Source organism: Mus caroli, unplaced genomic scaffold, assembly GCF_978045245.1.
Source record: "Mus caroli unplaced genomic scaffold, Mus_caroli_1 scaffold_8, whole genome shotgun sequence".
NCBI classification, from domain to species: domain Eukaryota; kingdom Metazoa; phylum Chordata; class Mammalia; order Rodentia; family Muridae; genus Mus; species Mus caroli.
In genome coordinates, this window is record NW_028227263.1 from 87,330,680 (window position 1) to 87,348,627 (window position 17,948).

General features: G+C 48.3%; 1 long non-coding RNA gene and 7 other non-coding genes across 8 annotated transcripts in view; all 8 read right to left on the minus strand.

Annotated features, from left to right (window-relative positions):
- Positions 1 to 252: 252 nt before the first annotated feature.
- The window catches only part of LOC147003055 (uncharacterized), a 30,753-nt gene continuing 13,057 nt past the window's right edge, over positions 253 to 17,948 (minus strand). The window contains exons 7-13 of the long non-coding RNA XR_015047742.1: positions 15,611 to 15,756; positions 13,046 to 13,191; positions 10,481 to 10,626; positions 7,922 to 8,067; positions 5,365 to 5,510; positions 2,798 to 2,943; positions 253 to 385 (exon numbers count right to left, since the gene is read on the minus strand). This is a non-coding gene — a long non-coding RNA (uncharacterized LOC147003055). The remainder of the gene's footprint in view (positions 386 to 2,797; positions 2,944 to 5,364; positions 5,511 to 7,921; positions 8,068 to 10,480; positions 10,627 to 13,045; positions 13,192 to 15,610; positions 15,757 to 17,948) is intronic.
- Positions 2,449 to 2,542, minus strand: LOC147003056 (small nucleolar RNA SNORD116). Its single transcript, XR_015048264.1, has one exon. It is a non-coding gene; the product is annotated as a small nucleolar RNA SNORD116 (small nucleolar RNA).
- On the minus strand, positions 5,016 to 5,109 carry LOC147003057 (small nucleolar RNA SNORD116). Its single transcript, XR_015048265.1, has one exon. It is a non-coding gene; the product is annotated as a small nucleolar RNA SNORD116 (small nucleolar RNA).
- Positions 7,573 to 7,666, minus strand: LOC147003058 (small nucleolar RNA SNORD116). Its single transcript, XR_015048266.1, has one exon. It is a non-coding gene; the product is annotated as a small nucleolar RNA SNORD116 (small nucleolar RNA).
- On the minus strand, positions 10,132 to 10,225 carry LOC147003059 (small nucleolar RNA SNORD116). The gene has a single exon (XR_015048267.1). It is a non-coding gene; the product is annotated as a small nucleolar RNA SNORD116 (small nucleolar RNA).
- Positions 12,697 to 12,790, minus strand: LOC147003060 (small nucleolar RNA SNORD116). Its single transcript, XR_015048268.1, has one exon. It is a non-coding gene; the product is annotated as a small nucleolar RNA SNORD116 (small nucleolar RNA).
- LOC147003061 (small nucleolar RNA SNORD116) lies at positions 15,262 to 15,355 on the minus strand. The gene has a single exon (XR_015048269.1). It is a non-coding gene; the product is annotated as a small nucleolar RNA SNORD116 (small nucleolar RNA).
- On the minus strand, positions 17,815 to 17,908 carry LOC147003062 (small nucleolar RNA SNORD116). The gene has a single exon (XR_015048270.1). It is a non-coding gene; the product is annotated as a small nucleolar RNA SNORD116 (small nucleolar RNA).

Here is a 17,948-nt window from a genome sequence, read left to right on the forward strand (position 1 = left end):
ATTGCACAAAGTGGTTCCGGTACTCTGGAATGCTCTGGCTTTGGGGAGAGCAAGGGACTGCAAGACATTGCCCATACACTGCCAGGGGACAATGGGCCGAAGCTCCAAACCTGGGAGAAACCAGAGGCCCTAAGCATGCTCCATATCCCGAAGGGACTGGACGTACAGATGGCAGCAGTTCCCTGCTCCTCCAAGACCAGGACACCTAGAATACATGCAGCAATTCCCATGTTCCTTACCTTTTAACTCAGGTGAACTAGGGCAAGTCAGCCACACCACAACTCTTTGCTGGAGACTCGGTTGGAAGACATCAACACTCAGCCAAAGTTGTGGGGCCATTTCCTCTATATGTTGCCATGGACCATGCTGGACAGGGAATGCAACCCTGTGAAGACAGCACAGAGAACATGCTACCATTACAGTGGGACCCATGCAAAACCAGATGGATTATGGGCTTACCATGTACTATGGGCTTGTCATAGCTCACAGGCACCCTCAACACTCCTGCTCTTACCAACCTCTTCACACTGCCCTTCCAGATCTCCTTTGCTTTTACTCTCAGGCCTTGGATGTGAACATGCCATGCCCTTGGCTCTCAGTGCTTGCTGGGTCCTCAGCTCACTCTAAGGACTTAAGGATGATATGTGAGCTGAAATACAGCTACTCAACACTTTCCCTAAAGTCCAGGCCATCAACTACCTCCACCAGTGTCCTGAGAATGTTCTCAAGGGAAAGAGAGCATCTCTCCAAGCATCCAGTCCGAAACAGCTAATAACAAGGCCAATCACTGGTCCACTTGGCTATGCTGAGGAACAATGAGGATGCAGCTCTGAATAAGTTCTCAGGCAAAATTGGGCCTCATTGGATATCTAAGCCAACTAATTTTGATCCTTTCATCATGGCTCCAGTCCTTCTCTGATCAATACATCTGGGTCTTTGCATGAGGCAAAGTCAAACTCCTCTGAGGCTTCAAAATTCCAGCTCCTGGGTAGCAAGCTTAATTGGGCCCAGAAGATAACACTTCTCTCTCTCTCTCTCTCTCTCTCTCTCTCTCTCTCTCTCTCTCTCTCTCTCTCTCTCTCTCTCTCTCTCTCTCTCTCTCTCTCTCTCTCCCCCTCTCTCAGTCTTTTACCCCTTGACTTTTCCTTGCCCATGGAAGCCAGTACCTATTTCTGTCCACCTGTCCAGAGCTCATTTAGTCTGTTGTGAAGACTTCCTCCTATCACAAGAGATTGCTTTTGGCCATCCACCCTGCATTGATCTCTTCCTGGGAAAACTTCTCACACCATCCTGTACAGCTTCCCACACTGAAGCTCAAAAATCCCATTGTGCTGAACTATCCCAGGCCAGGATACCACGTGAATGGAATCATCTTAGTGTATCAAATTCACTCTGCATCCAAGAACTCATTTTCTCCTTGACATTTCCCGTGAGTATGGGTCTAGGGTGGATTTGCAAAACACCATGTGCCCCATTGCCACCTCCTTCCTATGCACATTAGCAACTTGTCTTTCTAGAAGATCATGCCCAAAAGTCGAAAAGAAAGGTCCCATGACACCTTGGTCTCTAATTTAGAGGGTCTCTCACCAAGATGTTTCTCCTAAGGCTGTGGATGCAAGAACTCTTCCTAGACTTTCCCTTTGACCTTGCCAAGGAGGCTGCCAAGAAAGTCCAAACATTCCAAGGATATCCCTTCAACAACTTCCAAAGCAACAGAACCTACCCAAGAGGAGATTCCTACAAATGTTCTTTCAAAAAACCTATTGAGACACAGGTCTGTAAGTCTCATGCTTCCACCGAGTCCATCAAAGTGCTATCAGTCCTGGTACACAGGTAAGTGTTTAAATGTGGTGCAATCTGACCAGTGAGGTGCCTGTCACCCACCTCCATTGCTTAGCTCCTTCTCTATTTCCAAGGCAATTGCCTGAGAATCTTACAAGCCACCAGGGACACAGAGGCTTCTGTTCACCACCTGAACAGACCACAGTCACATTGTCTCAGTTACCTGCTACTGGGTCAAGCTACAATCTACCTGCAGCCTGAAATCTATTGACTCTCTAAAGCAATGCAACAGGGTTAAAATTCATATCAGGGCTTCTGAGAAGCCTGAATCCACTGCCAGATATTACCATGTGAAGAACCAAACTTTGGTGCCACTGCCACTGCTACTTTTGCCTCACAGTCTACTTTCCACAATGGCTTGGGCCCTATCCTTGGACCTAGCACGACTCCCTACTGAGTATCTGCCAAGCATCTCCTCAACAGCAAAGTGAGCATGCCACCTGAGCTTTAGGAGCTGCTGTGTCCTACGCCATGCTTTTTGGCAGAGTAGGGCAAGCACACACCTGTCTCTGCAGACTCTGGCTAGAGCCCGAAGAAGTCAAGAACAATGGAGTGGATGGGCAGCCTGTGCCTGACGCCCATAGCACCTGGGAGACCCAAGATGCTGGACCTCAGTCCCGATGAGAGTGGCGGTACAGAATTTTCACTCATTTTGTTCAGCTTTTCCAAGGAATGTTTGACTGGGAATCATCATAGATCCAAGCACATTGGAGTGCATTGCACAAAGTGGTTCCGGTACTCTGGAATGCTCTGGCTTTGGGGAGAGCAAGGGACTGCAAGACATTGCCCATACACTGCCAGGGGACAATGGGCCGAAGCTCCAAACCTGGGAGAAACCAGAGGCCCTAAGCATGCTCCATATCCCGAAGGGACTGGACGTACAGATGGCAGCAGTTCCCTGCTCCTCCAAGACCAGGACACCTAGAATACATGCAGCAATTCCCATGTTCCTTACCTTTTAACTCAGGTGAACTAGGGCAAGTCAGCCACACCACAACTCTTTGCTGGAGACTCGGTTGGAAGACATCAACACTCAGCCAAAGTTGTGGGGCCATTTCCTCTATATGTTGCCATGGACCATGCTGGACAGGGAATGCAACCCTGTGAAGACAGCACAGAGAACATGCTACCATTACAGTGGGACCCATGCAAAACCAGATGGATTATGGGCTTACCATGTACTATGGGCTTGTCATAGCTCACAGGCACCCTCAACACTCCTGCTCTTACCAACCTCTTCACACTGCCCTTCCAGATCTCCTTTGCTTTTACTCTCAGGCCTTGGATGTGAACATGCCATGCCCTTGGCTCTCAGTGCTTGCTGGGTCCTCAGCTCACTCTAAGGACTTAAGGATGATATGTGAGCTGAAATACAGCTACTCAACACTTTCCCTAAAGTCCAGGCCATCAACTACCTCCACCAGTGTCCTGAGAATGTTCTCAAGGGAAAGAGAGCATCTCTCCAAGCATCCAGTCCGAAACAGCTAATAACAAGGCCAATCACTGGTCCACTTGGCTATGCTGAGGAACAATGAGGATGCAGCTCTGAATAAGTTCTCAGGCAAAATTGGGCCTCATTGGATATCTAAGCCAACTAATTTTGATCCTTTCATCATGGCTCCAGTCCTTCTCTGATCAATACATCTGGGTCTTTGCATGAGGCAAAGTCAAACTCCTCTGAGGCTTCAAAATTCCAGCTCCTGGGTAGCAAGCTTAATTGGGCCCAGAAGATAACACTTCTCTCTCTCTCTCTCTCTCTCTCTCTCTCTCTCTCTCTCTCTCTCTCTCTCTCTCTCTCTCTCTCTCTCTCTCTCTCTCTCTCTCTCTCTCTCTCTCTCCCCCTCTCTCAGTCTTTTACCCCTTGACTTTTCCTTGCCCATGGAAGCCAGTACCTATTTCTGTCCACCTGTCCAGAGCTCATTTAGTCTGTTGTGAAGACTTCCTCCTATCACAAGAGATTGCTTTTGGCCATCCACCCTGCATTGATCTCTTCCTGGGAAAACTTCTCACACCATCCTGTACAGCTTCCCACACTGAAGCTCAAAAATCCCATTGTGCTGAACTATCCCAGGCCAGGATACCACGTGAATGGAATCATCTTAGTGTATCAAATTCACTCTGCATCCAAGAACTCATTTTCTCCTTGACATTTCCCGTGAGTATGGGTCTAGGGTGGATTTGCAAAACACCATGTGCCCCATTGCCACCTCCTTCCTATGCACATTAGCAACTTGTCTTTCTAGAAGATCATGCCCAAAAGTCGAAAAGAAAGGTCCCATGACACCTTGGTCTCTAATTTAGAGGGTCTCTCACCAAGATGTTTCTCCTAAGGCTGTGGATGCAAGAACTCTTCCTAGACTTTCCCTTTGACCTTGCCAAGGAGGCTGCCAAGAAAGTCCAAACATTCCAAGGATATCCCTTCAACAACTTCCAAAGCAACAGAACCTACCCAAGAGGAGATTCCTACAAATGTTCTTTCAAAAAACCTATTGAGACACAGGTCTGTAAGTCTCATGCTTCCACCGAGTCCATCAAAGTGCTATCAGTCCTGGTACACAGGTAAGTGTTTAAATGTGGTGCAATCTGACCAGTGAGGTGCCTGTCACCACCTCCATTGCTTAGCTCCTTCTCTATTTCCAAGGCAATTGCCTGAGAATCTTACAAGCCACCAGGGACACAGAGGCTTCTGTTCACCACCTGAACAGACCACAGTCACATTGTCTCAGTTACCTGCTACTGGGTCAAGCTACAATCTACCTGCAGCCTGAAATCTATTGACTCTCTAAAGCAATGCAACAGGGTTAAAATTCATATCAGGGCTTCTGAGAAGCCTGAATCCACTGCCAGATATTACCATGTGAAGAACCAAACTTTGGTGCCACTGCCACTGCTACTTTTGCCTCACAGTCTACTTTCCACAATGGCTTGGGCCCTATCCTTGGACCTAGCACGACTCCCTACTGAGTATCTGCCAAGCATCTCCTCAACAGCAAAGTGAGCATGCCACCTGAGCTTTAGGAGCTGCTGTGTCCTACGCCATGCTTTTTGGCAGAGTAGGGCAAGCACACACCTGTCTCTGCAGACTCTGGCTAGAGCCCGAAGAAGTCAAGAACAATGGAGTGGATGGGCAGCCTGTGCCTGACGCCCATAGCACCTGGGAGACCCAAGATGCTGGACCTCAGTCCCGATGAGAGTGGCGGTACAGAATTTTCACTCATTTTGTTCAGCTTTTCCAAGGAATGTTTGACTGGGAATCATCATAGATCCAAGCACATTGGAGTGCATTGCACAAAGTGGTTCCGGTACTCTGGAATGCTCTGGCTTTGGGGAGAGCAAGGGACTGCAAGACATTGCCCATACACTGCCAGGGGACAATGGGCCGAAGCTCCAAACCTGGGAGAAACCAGAGGCCCTAAGCATGCTCCATATCCCGAAGGGACTGGACGTACAGATGGCAGCAGTTCCCTGCTCCTCCAAGACCAGGACACCTAGAATACATGCAGCAATTCCCATGTTCCTTACCTTTTAACTCAGGTGAACTAGGGCAAGTCAGCCACACCACAACTCTTTGCTGGAGACTCGGTTGGAAGACATCAACACTCAGCCAAAGTTGTGGGGCCATTTCCTCTATATGTTGCCATGGACCATGCTGGACAGGGAATGCAACCCTGTGAAGACAGCACAGAGAACATGCTACCATTACAGTGGGACCCATGCAAAACCAGATGGATTATGGGCTTACCATGTACTATGGGCTTGTCATAGCTCACAGGCACCCTCAACACTCCTGCTCTTACCAACCTCTTCACACTGCCCTTCCAGATCTCCTTTGCTTTTACTCTCAGGCCTTGGATGTGAACATGCCATGCCCTTGGCTCTCAGTGCTTGCTGGGTCCTCAGCTCACTCTAAGGACTTAAGGATGATATGTGAGCTGAAATACAGCTACTCAACACTTTCCCTAAAGTCCAGGCCATCAACTACCTCCACCAGTGTCCTGAGAATGTTCTCAAGGGAAAGAGAGCATCTCTCCAAGCATCCAGTCCGAAACAGCTAATAACAAGGCCAATCACTGGTCCACTTGGCTATGCTGAGGAACAATGAGGATGCAGCTCTGAATAAGTTCTCAGGCAAAATTGGGCCTCATTGGATATCTAAGCCAACTAATTTTGATCCTTTCATCATGGCTCCAGTCCTTCTCTGATCAATACATCTGGGTCTTTGCATGAGGCAAAGTCAAACTCCTCTGAGGCTTCAAAATTCCAGCTCCTGGGTAGCAAGCTTAATTGGGCCCAGAAGATAACACTTCTCTCTCTCTCTCTCTCTCTCTCTCTCTCTCTCTCTCTCTCTCTCTCTCTCTCTCTCTCTCTCTCTCTCTCTCTCTCTCTCTCTCTCTCCCCCTCTCTCAGTCTTTTACCCCTTGACTTTTCCTTGCCCATGGAAGCCAGTACCTATTTCTGTCCACCTGTCCAGAGCTCATTTAGTCTGTTGTGAAGACTTCCTCCTATCACAAGAGATTGCTTTTGGCCATCCACCCTGCATTGATCTCTTCCTGGGAAAACTTCTCACACCATCCTGTACAGCTTCCCACACTGAAGCTCAAAAATCCCATTGTGCTGAACTATCCCAGGCCAGGATACCACGTGAATGGAATCATCTTAGTGTATCAAATTCACTCTGCATCCAAGAACTCATTTTCTCCTTGACATTTCCCGTGAGTATGGGTCTAGGGTGGATTTGCAAAACACCATGTGCCCCATTGCCACCTCCTTCCTATGCACATTAGCAACTTGTCTTTCTAGAAGATCATGCCCAAAAGTCGAAAAGAAAGGTCCCATGACACCTTGGTCTCTAATTTAGAGGGTCTCTCACCAAGATGTTTCTCCTAAGGCTGTGGATGCAAGAACTCTTCCTAGACTTTCCCTTTGACCTTGCCAAGGAGGCTGCCAAGAAAGTCCAAACATTCCAAGGATATCCCTTCAACAACTTCCAAAGCAACAGAACCTACCCAAGAGGAGATTCCTACAAATGTTCTTTCAAAAAACCTATTGAGACACAGGTCTGTAAGTCTCATGCTTCCACCGAGTCCATCAAAGTGCTATCAGTCCTGGTACACAGGTAAGTGTTTAAATGTGGTGCAATCTGACCAGTGAGGTGCCTGTCACCACCTCCATTGCTTAGCTCCTTCTCTATTTCCAAGGCAATTGCCTGAGAATCTTACAAGCCACCAGGGACACAGAGGCTTCTGTTCACCACCTGAACAGACCACAGTCACATTGTCTCAGTTACCTGCTACTGGGTCAAGCTACAATCTACCTGCAGCCTGAAATCTATTGACTCTCTAAAGCAATGCAACAGGGTTAAAATTCATATCAGGGCTTCTGAGAAGCCTGAATCCACTGCCAGATATTACCATGTGAAGAACCAAACTTTGGTGCCACTGCCACTGCTACTTTTGCCTCACAGTCTACTTTCCACAATGGCTTGGGCCCTATCCTTGGACCTAGCACGACTCCCTACTGAGTATCTGCCAAGCATCTCCTCAACAGCAAAGTGAGCATGCCACCTGAGCTTTAGGAGCTGCTGTGTCCTACGCCATGCTTTTTGGCAGAGTAGGGCAAGCACACACCTGTCTCTGCAGACTCTGGCTAGAGCCCGAAGAAGTCAAGAACAATGGAGTGGATGGGCAGCCTGTGCCTGACGCCCATAGCACCTGGGAGACCCAAGATGCTGGACCTCAGTCCCGATGAGAGTGGCGGTACAGAATTTTCACTCATTTTGTTCAGCTTTTCCAAGGAATGTTTGACTGGGAATCATCATAGATCCAAGCACATTGGAGTGCATTGCACAAAGTGGTTCCGGTACTCTGGAATGCTCTGGCTTTGGGGAGAGCAAGGGACTGCAAGACATTGCCCATACACTGCCAGGGGACAATGGGCCGAAGCTCCAAACCTGGGAGAAACCAGAGGCCCTAAGCATGCTCCATATCCCGAAGGGACTGGACGTACAGATGGCAGCAGTTCCCTGCTCCTCCAAGACCAGGACACCTAGAATACATGCAGCAATTCCCATGTTCCTTACCTTTTAACTCAGGTGAACTAGGGCAAGTCAGCCACACCACAACTCTTTGCTGGAGACTCGGTTGGAAGACATCAACACTCAGCCAAAGTTGTGGGGCCATTTCCTCTATATGTTGCCATGGACCATGCTGGACAGGGAATGCAACCCTGTGAAGACAGCACAGAGAACATGCTACCATTACAGTGGGACCCATGCAAAACCAGATGGATTATGGGCTTACCATGTACTATGGGCTTGTCATAGCTCACAGGCACCCTCAACACTCCTGCTCTTACCAACCTCTTCACACTGCCCTTCCAGATCTCCTTTGCTTTTACTCTCAGGCCTTGGATGTGAACATGCCATGCCCTTGGCTCTCAGTGCTTGCTGGGTCCTCAGCTCACTCTAAGGACTTAAGGATGATATGTGAGCTGAAATACAGCTACTCAACACTTTCCCTAAAGTCCAGGCCATCAACTACCTCCACCAGTGTCCTGAGAATGTTCTCAAGGGAAAGAGAGCATCTCTCCAAGCATCCAGTCCGAAACAGCTAATAACAAGGCCAATCACTGGTCCACTTGGCTATGCTGAGGAACAATGAGGATGCAGCTCTGAATAAGTTCTCAGGCAAAATTGGGCCTCATTGGATATCTAAGCCAACTAATTTTGATCCTTTCATCATGGCTCCAGTCCTTCTCTGATCAATACATCTGGGTCTTTGCATGAGGCAAAGTCAAACTCCTCTGAGGCTTCAAAATTCCAGCTCCTGGGTAGCAAGCTTAATTGGGCCCAGAAGATAACACTTCTCTCTCTCTCTCTCTCTCTCTCTCTCTCTCTCTCTCTCTCTCTCTCTCTCTCTCTCTCTCTCTCTCTCTCTCTCTCTCTCTCTCTCTCTCCCCCTCTCTCAGTCTTTTACCCCTTGACTTTTCCTTGCCCATGGAAGCCAGTACCTATTTCTGTCCACCTGTCCAGAGCTCATTTAGTCTGTTGTGAAGACTTCCTCCTATCACAAGAGATTGCTTTTGGCCATCCACCCTGCATTGATCTCTTCCTGGGAAAACTTCTCACACCATCCTGTACAGCTTCCCACACTGAAGCTCAAAAATCCCATTGTGCTGAACTATCCCAGGCCAGGATACCACGTGAATGGAATCATCTTAGTGTATCAAATTCACTCTGCATCCAAGAACTCATTTTCTCCTTGACATTTCCCGTGAGTATGGGTCTAGGGTGGATTTGCAAAACACCATGTGCCCCATTGCCACCTCCTTCCTATGCACATTAGCAACTTGTCTTTCTAGAAGATCATGCCCAAAAGTCGAAAAGAAAGGTCCCATGACACCTTGGTCTCTAATTTAGAGGGTCTCTCACCAAGATGTTTCTCCTAAGGCTGTGGATGCAAGAACTCTTCCTAGACTTTCCCTTTGACCTTGCCAAGGAGGCTGCCAAGAAAGTCCAAACATTCCAAGGATATCCCTTCAACAACTTCCAAAGCAACAGAACCTACCCAAGAGGAGATTCCTACAAATGTTCTTTCAAAAAACCTATTGAGACACAGGTCTGTAAGTCTCATGCTTCCACCGAGTCCATCAAAGTGCTATCAGTCCTGGTACACAGGTAAGTGTTTAAATGTGGTGCAATCTGACCAGTGAGGTGCCTGTCACCACCTCCATTGCTTAGCTCCTTCTCTATTTCCAAGGCAATTGCCTGAGAATCTTACAAGCCACCAGGGACACAGAGGCTTCTGTTCACCACCTGAACAGACCACAGTCACATTGTCTCAGTTACCTGCTACTGGGTCAAGCTACAATCTACCTGCAGCCTGAAATCTATTGACTCTCTAAAGCAATGCAACAGGGTTAAAATTCATATCAGGGCTTCTGAGAAGCCTGAATCCACTGCCAGATATTACCATGTGAAGAACCAAACTTTGGTGCCACTGCCACTGCTACTTTTGCCTCACAGTCTACTTTCCACAATGGCTTGGGCCCTATCCTTGGACCTAGCACGACTCCCTACTGAGTATCTGCCAAGCATCTCCTCAACAGCAAAGTGAGCATGCCACCTGAGCTTTAGGAGCTGCTGTGTCCTACGCCATGCTTTTTGGCAGAGTAGGGCAAGCACACACCTGTCTCTGCAGACTCTGGCTAGAGCCCGAAGAAGTCAAGAACAATGGAGTGGATGGGCAGCCTGTGCCTGACGCCCATAGCACCTGGGAGACCCAAGATGCTGGACCTCAGTCCCGATGAGAGTGGCGGTACAGAATTTTCACTCATTTTGTTCAGCTTTTCCAAGGAATGTTTGACTGGGAATCATCATAGATCCAAGCACATTGGAGTGCATTGCACAAAGTGGTTCCGGTACTCTGGAATGCTCTGGCTTTGGGGAGAGCAAGGGACTGCAAGACATTGCCCATACACTGCCAGGGGACAATGGGCCGAAGCTCCAAACCTGGGAGAAACCAGAGGCCCTAAGCATGCTCCATATCCCGAAGGGACTGGACGTACAGATGGCAGCAGTTCCCTGCTCCTCCAAGACCAGGACACCTAGAATACATGCAGCAATTCCCATGTTCCTTACCTTTTAACTCAGGTGAACTAGGGCAAGTCAGCCACACCACAACTCTTTGCTGGAGACTCGGTTGGAAGACATCAACACTCAGCCAAAGTTGTGGGGCCATTTCCTCTATATGTTGCCATGGACCATGCTGGACAGGGAATGCAACCCTGTGAAGACAGCACAGAGAACATGCTACCATTACAGTGGGACCCATGCAAAACCAGATGGATTATGGGCTTACCATGTACTATGGGCTTGTCATAGCTCACAGGCACCCTCAACACTCCTGCTCTTACCAACCTCTTCACACTGCCCTTCCAGATCTCCTTTGCTTTTACTCTCAGGCCTTGGATGTGAACATGCCATGCCCTTGGCTCTCAGTGCTTGCTGGGTCCTCAGCTCACTCTAAGGACTTAAGGATGATATGTGAGCTGAAATACAGCTACTCAACACTTTCCCTAAAGTCCAGGCCATCAACTACCTCCACCAGTGTCCTGAGAATGTTCTCAAGGGAAAGAGAGCATCTCTCCAAGCATCCAGTCCGAAACAGCTAATAACAAGGCCAATCACTGGTCCACTTGGCTATGCTGAGGAACAATGAGGATGCAGCTCTGAATAAGTTCTCAGGCAAAATTGGGCCTCATTGGATATCTAAGCCAACTAATTTTGATCCTTTCATCATGGCTCCAGTCCTTCTCTGATCAATACATCTGGGTCTTTGCATGAGGCAAAGTCAAACTCCTCTGAGGCTTCAAAATTCCAGCTCCTGGGTAGCAAGCTTAATTGGGCCCAGAAGATAACACTTCTCTCTCTCTCTCTCTCTCTCTCTCTCTCTCTCTCTCTCTCTCTCTCTCTCTCTCTCTCTCTCTCTCTCTCTCTCTCTCTCTCTCTCTCTCTCTCTCTCCCCCTCTCAGTCTTTTACCCCTTGACTTTTCCTTGCCCATGGAAGCCAGTACCTATTTCTGTCCACCTGTCCAGAGCTCATTTAGTCTGTTGTGAAGACTTCCTCCTATCACAAGAGATTGCTTTTGGCCATCCACCCTGCATTGATCTCTTCCTGGGAAAACTTCTCACACCATCCTGTACAGCTTCCCACACTGAAGCTCAAAAATCCCATTGTGCTGAACTATCCCAGGCCAGGATACCACGTGAATGGAATCATCTTAGTGTATCAAATTCACTCTGCATCCAAGAACTCATTTTCTCCTTGACATTTCCCGTGAGTATGGGTCTAGGGTGGATTTGCAAAACACCATGTGCCCCATTGCCACCTCCTTCCTATGCACATTAGCAACTTGTCTTTCTAGAAGATCATGCCCAAAAGTCGAAAAGAAAGGTCCCATGACACCTTGGTCTCTAATTTAGAGGGTCTCTCACCAAGATGTTTCTCCTAAGGCTGTGGATGCAAGAACTCTTCCTAGACTTTCCCTTTGACCTTGCCAAGGAGGCTGCCAAGAAAGTCCAAACATTCCAAGGATATCCCTTCAACAACTTCCAAAGCAACAGAACCTACCCAAGAGGAGATTCCTACAAATGTTCTTTCAAAAAACCTATTGAGACACAGGTCTGTAAGTCTCATGCTTCCACCGAGTCCATCAAAGTGCTATCAGTCCTGGTACACAGGTAAGTGTTTAAATGTGGTGCAATCTGACCAGTGAGGTGCCTGTCACCACCTCCATTGCTTAGCTCCTTCTCTATTTCCAAGGCAATTGCCTGAGAATCTTACAAGCCACCAGGGACACAGAGGCTTCTGTTCACCACCTGAACAGACCACAGTCACATTGTCTCAGTTACCTGCTACTGGGTCAAGCTACAATCTACCTGCAGCCTGAAATCTATTGACTCTCTAAAGCAATGCAACAGGGTTAAAATTCATATCAGGGCTTCTGAGAAGCCTGAATCCACTGCCAGATATTACCATGTGAAGAACCAAACTTTGGTGCCACTGCCACTGCTACTTTTGCCTCACAGTCTACTTTCCACAATGGCTTGGGCCCTATCCTTGGACCTAGCACGACTCCCTACTGAGTATCTGCCAAGCATCTCCTCAACAGCAAAGTGAGCATGCCACCTGAGCTTTAGGAGCTGCTGTGTCCTACGCCATGCTTTTTGGCAGAGTAGGGCAAGCACACACCTGTCTCTGCAGACTCTGGCTAGAGCCCGAAGAAGTCAAGAACAATGGAGTGGATGGGCAGCCTGTGCCTGACGCCCATAGCACCTGGGAGACCCAAGATGCTGGACCTCAGTCCCGATGAGAGTGGCGGTACAGAATTTTCACTCATTTTGTTCAGCTTTTCCAAGGAATGTTTGACTGGGAATCATCATAGATCCAAGCACATTGGAGTGCATTGCACAAAGTGGTTCCGGTACTCTGGAATGCTCTGGCTTTGGGGAGAGCAAGGGACTGCAAGACATTGCCCATACACTGCCAGGGGACAATGGGCCGAAGCTCCAAACCTGGGAGAAACCAGAGGCCCTAAGCATGCTCCATATCCCGAAGGGACTGGACGTACAGATGGCAGCAGTTCCCTGCTCCTCCAAGACCAGGACACCTAGAATACATGCAGCAATTCCCAGGTTCCTTACCTTTTAACTCAGGTGAACTAGGGCAAGTCAGCCACACCACAACTCTTTGCTGGAGACTCGGTTGGAAGACATCAACACTCAGCCAAAGTTGTGGGGCCATTTCCTCTATATGTTGCCATGGACCATGCTGGACAGGGAATGCAACCCTGTGAAGACAGCACAGAGAACATGCTACCATTACAGTGGGACCCATGCAAAACCAGATGGATTATGGGCTTACCATGTACTATGGGCTTGTCATAGCTCACAGGCACCCTCAACACTCCTGCTCTTACCAACCTCTTCACACTGCCCTTCCAGATCTCCTTTGCTTTTACTCTCAGGCCTTGGATGTGAACATGCCATGCCCTTGGCTCTCAGTGCTTGCTGGGTCCTCAGCTCACTCTAAGGACTTAAGGATGATATGTGAGCTGAAATACAGCTACTCAACACTTTCCCTAAAGTCCAGGCCATCAACTACCTCCACCAGTGTCCTGAGAATGTTCTCAAGGGAAAGAGAGCATCTCTCCAAGCATCCAGTCCGAAACAGCTAATAACAAGGCCAATCACTGGTCCACTTGGCTATGCTGAGGAACAATGAGGATGCAGCTCTGAATAAGTTCTCAGGCAAAATTGGGCCTCATTGGATATCTAAGCCAACTAATTTTGATCCTTTCATCATGGCTCCAGTCCTTCTCTGATCAATACATCTGGGTCTTTGCATGAGGCAAAGTCAAACTCCTCTGAGGCTTCAAAATTCCAGCTCCTGGGTAGCAAGCTTAATTGGGCCCAGAAGATAACACTTCTCTCTCTCTCTCTCTCTCTCTCTCTCTCTCTCTCTCTCTCTCTCTCTCTCTCTCTCTCTCTCTCTCTCTCTCTCTCTCTCTCTCTCTCTCTCTCTCCCCCTCTCTCAGTCTTTTACCCCTTGACTTTTCCTTGCCCATGGAAGCCAGTACCTATTTCTGTCCACCTGTCCAGAGCTCATTTAGTCTGTTGTGAAGACTTCCTCCTATCACAAGAGATTGCTTTTGGCCATCCACCCTGCATTGATCTCTTCCTGGGAAAACTTCTCACACCATCCTGTACAGCTTCCCACACTGAAGCTCAAAAATCCCATTGTGCTGAACTATCCCAGGCCAGGATACCACGTGAATGGAATCATCTTAGTGTATCAAATTCACTCTGCATCCAAGAACTCATTTTCTCCTTGACATTTCCCGTGAGTATGGGTCTAGGGTGGATTTGCAAAACACCATGTGCCCCATTGCCACCTCCTTCCTATGCACATTAGCAACTTGTCTTTCTAGAAGATCATGCCCAAAAGTCGAAAAGAAAGGTCCCATGACACCTTGGTCTCTAATTTAGAGGGTCTCTCACCAAGATGTTTCTCCTAAGGCTGTGGATGCAAGAACTCTTCCTAGACTTTCCCTTTGACCTTGCCAAGGAGGCTGCCAAGAAAGTCCAAACATTCCAAGGATATCCCTTCAACAACTTCCAAAGCAACAGAACCTACCCAAGAGGAGATTCCTACAAATGTTCTTTCAAAAAACCTATTGAGACACAGGTCTGTAAGTCTCATGCTTCCACCGAGTCCATCAAAGTGCTATCAGTCCTGGTACACAGGTAAGTGTTTAAATGTGGTGCAATATGACCAGTGAGGTGCCTGTCACCACCTCCATTGCTTAGCTCCTTCTCTATTTCCAAGGCAATTGCCTGAGAATCTTACAAGCCACCAGGGACACAGAGGCTTCTGTTCACCACCTGAACAGACCACAGTCACATTGTCTCAGTTACCTGCTACTGGGTCAAGCTACAATCTACCTGCAGCCTGAAATCTATTGACTCTCTAAAGCAATGCAACAGGGTTAAAATTCATATCAGGGCTTCTGAGAAGCCTGAATCCACTGCCAGATATTACCATGTGAAGAACCAAACTTTGGTGCCACTGCCACTGCTACTTTTGCCTCACAGTCTACTTTCCACAATGGCTTGGGCCCTATCCTTGGACCTAGCACGACTCCCTACTGAGTATCTGCCAAGCATCTCCTCAACAGCAAAGTGAGCATGCCACCTGAGCTTTAGGAGCTGCTGTGTCCTACGCCATGCTTTTTGGCAGAGTAGGGCAAGCACACACCTGTCTCTGCAGACTCTGGCTAGAGCCCGAAGAAGTCAAGAACAATGGAGTGGATGGGCAGCCTGTGCCTGACGCCCATAGCACCTGGGAGACCCAAGATGCTGGACCTCAGTCCCGATGAGAGTGGCGGTACAGAATTTTCACTCATTTTGTTCAGCTTTTCCAAGGAATGTTTGACTGGGAATCATCATAGATCCAAGCACATTGGAGTGCATTGCACAAAGTGGTTCCGGTACTCTGGAATGCTCTGGCTTTGGGGAGAGCAAGGGACTGCAAGACATTGCCCATACACTGCCAGGGGACAATGGGCCGAAGCTCCAAACCTGGGAGAAACCAGAGGCCCTAAGCATGCTCCATATCCCGAAGGGACTGGACGTACAGATGGCAGCAGTTCCCTGCTCCTCCAAGACCAGGACACCTAGAATACATGCAGCAATTCCCATGTTCCTTACCTTTTAACTCAGGTGAACTAGGGCAAGTCAGCCACACCACAACTCTTTGCTGGAGACTCGGTTGGAAGACATCAACACTCAGCCAAAGTTGTGGGGCCATTTCCTCTATATGTTGCCATGGACCATGCTGGACAGGGAATGCAACCCTGTGAAGACAGCACAGAGAACATGCTACCATTACAGTGGGACCCATGCAAAACCAGATGGATTATGGGCTTACCATGTACTATGGGCTTGTCATAGCTCACAGGCACCCTCAACACTCCTGCTCTTACCAACCTCTTCACACTGCCCTTCCAGATCTCCTTTGCTTTTACTCTCAGGCCTTGGATGTGAACATGCCATGCCCTTGGCTCTCAGTGCTTGCTGGGTCCTCAGCTCACTCTAAGGACTTAAGGATGATATGTGAGCTGAAATACAGCTACTCAACACTTTCCCTAAAGTCCAGGCCATCAACTACCTCCACCAGTGTCCTGAGAATGTTCTCAAGGGAAAGAGAGCATCTCTCCAAGCATCCAGTCCGAAACAGCTAATAACAAGGCCAATCACTGGTCCACTTGGCTATGCTGAGGAACAATGAGGATGCAGCTCTGAATAAGTTCTCAGGCAAAATTGGGCCTCATTGGATATCTAAGCCAACTAATTTTGATCCTTTCATCATGGCTCCAGTCCTTCTCTGATCAATACATCTGGGTCTTTGCATGAGGCAAAGTCAAACTCCTCTGAGGCTTCAAAATTCCAGCTCCTGGGTAGCAAGCTTAATTGGGCCCAGAAGATAACACTTCTCTCTCTCTCTCTCTCTCTCTCTCTCTCTCTCTCTCTCTCTCTCTCTCTCTCTCTCTCTCTCTCTCTCTCTCTCTCTCTCTCTCCCCCTCTCTCAGTCTTTTACCCCTTGACTTTTCCTTGCCCATGGAAGCCAGTACCTATTTCTGTCCACCTGTCCAGAGCTCATTTAGTCTGTTGTGAAGACTTCCTCCTATCACAAGAGATTGCTTTTGGCCATCCACCCTGCATTGATCTCTTCCTGGGAAAACTTCTCACACCATCCTGTACAGCTTCCCACACTGAAGCTCAAAAATCCCATTGTGCTGAACTATCCCAGGCCAGGATACCACGTGAATGGAATCATCTTAGTGTATCAAATTCACTCTGCATCCAAGAACTCATTTTCTCCTTGACATTTCCCGTGAGTATGGGTCTAGGGTGGATTTGCAAAACACCATGTGCCCCATTGCCACCTCCTTCCTATGCACATTAGCAACTTGTCTTTCTAGAAGATCATGCCCAAAAGTCGAAAAGAAAGGTCCCATGACACCTTGGTCTCTAATTTAGAGGGTCTCTCACCAAGATGTTTCTCCTAAGGCTGTGGATGCAAGAACTCTTCCTAGACTTTCCCTTTGACCTTGCCAAGGAGGCTGCCAAGAAAGTCCAAACATTCCAAGGATATCCCTTCAACAACTTCCAAAGCAACAGAACCTACCCAAGAGGAGATTCCTACAAATGTTCTTTCAAAAAACCTATTGAGACACAGGTCTGTAAGTCTCATGCTTCCACCGAGTCCATCAAAGTGCTATCAGTCCTGGTACACAGGTAAGTGTTTAAATGTGGTGCAATATGACCAGTGAGGTGCCTGTCACCACCTCCATTGCTTAGCTCCTTCTCTATTTCCAAGGCAATTGCCTGAGAATCTTACAAGCCACCAGGGACACAGAGGCTTCTGTTCACCACCTGAACAGACCACAGTCACATTGTCTCAGTTACCTGCTACTGGGTCAAGCTACAATCTACCTGCAGCCTGAAATCTATTGACTCTCTAAAGCAATGCAACAGGGTTAAAATTCATATCAGGGCTTCTGAGAAGCCTGAATCCACTGCCAGATATTACCATGTGAAGAACCAAACTTTGGTGCCACTGCCACTGCTACTTTTGCCTCACAGTCTACTTTCCACAATGGCTTGGGCCCTATCCTTGGACCTAGCACGACTCCCTACTGAGTATCTGCCAAGCATCTCCTCAACAGCAAAGTGAGCATGCCACCTGAGCTTTAGGAGCTGCTGTGTCCTACGCCATGCTTTTTGGCAGAGTAGGGCAAGCACACACCTGTCTCTGCAGACTCTGGCTAGAGCCCGAAGAAGTCAAGAACAATGGAGTGGATGGGCAGCCTGTGCCTGACGCCCATAGCACCTGGGAGACCCAAGATGCTGGACCTCAGTCCCGATGAGAGTGGCGGTACAGAATTTTCACTCATTTTGTTCAGCTTTTCCAAGGAATGTTTGACTGGGAATCATCATAGATCCAAGCACATTGGAGTGCATTGCACAAAGTGGTTCCGGTACT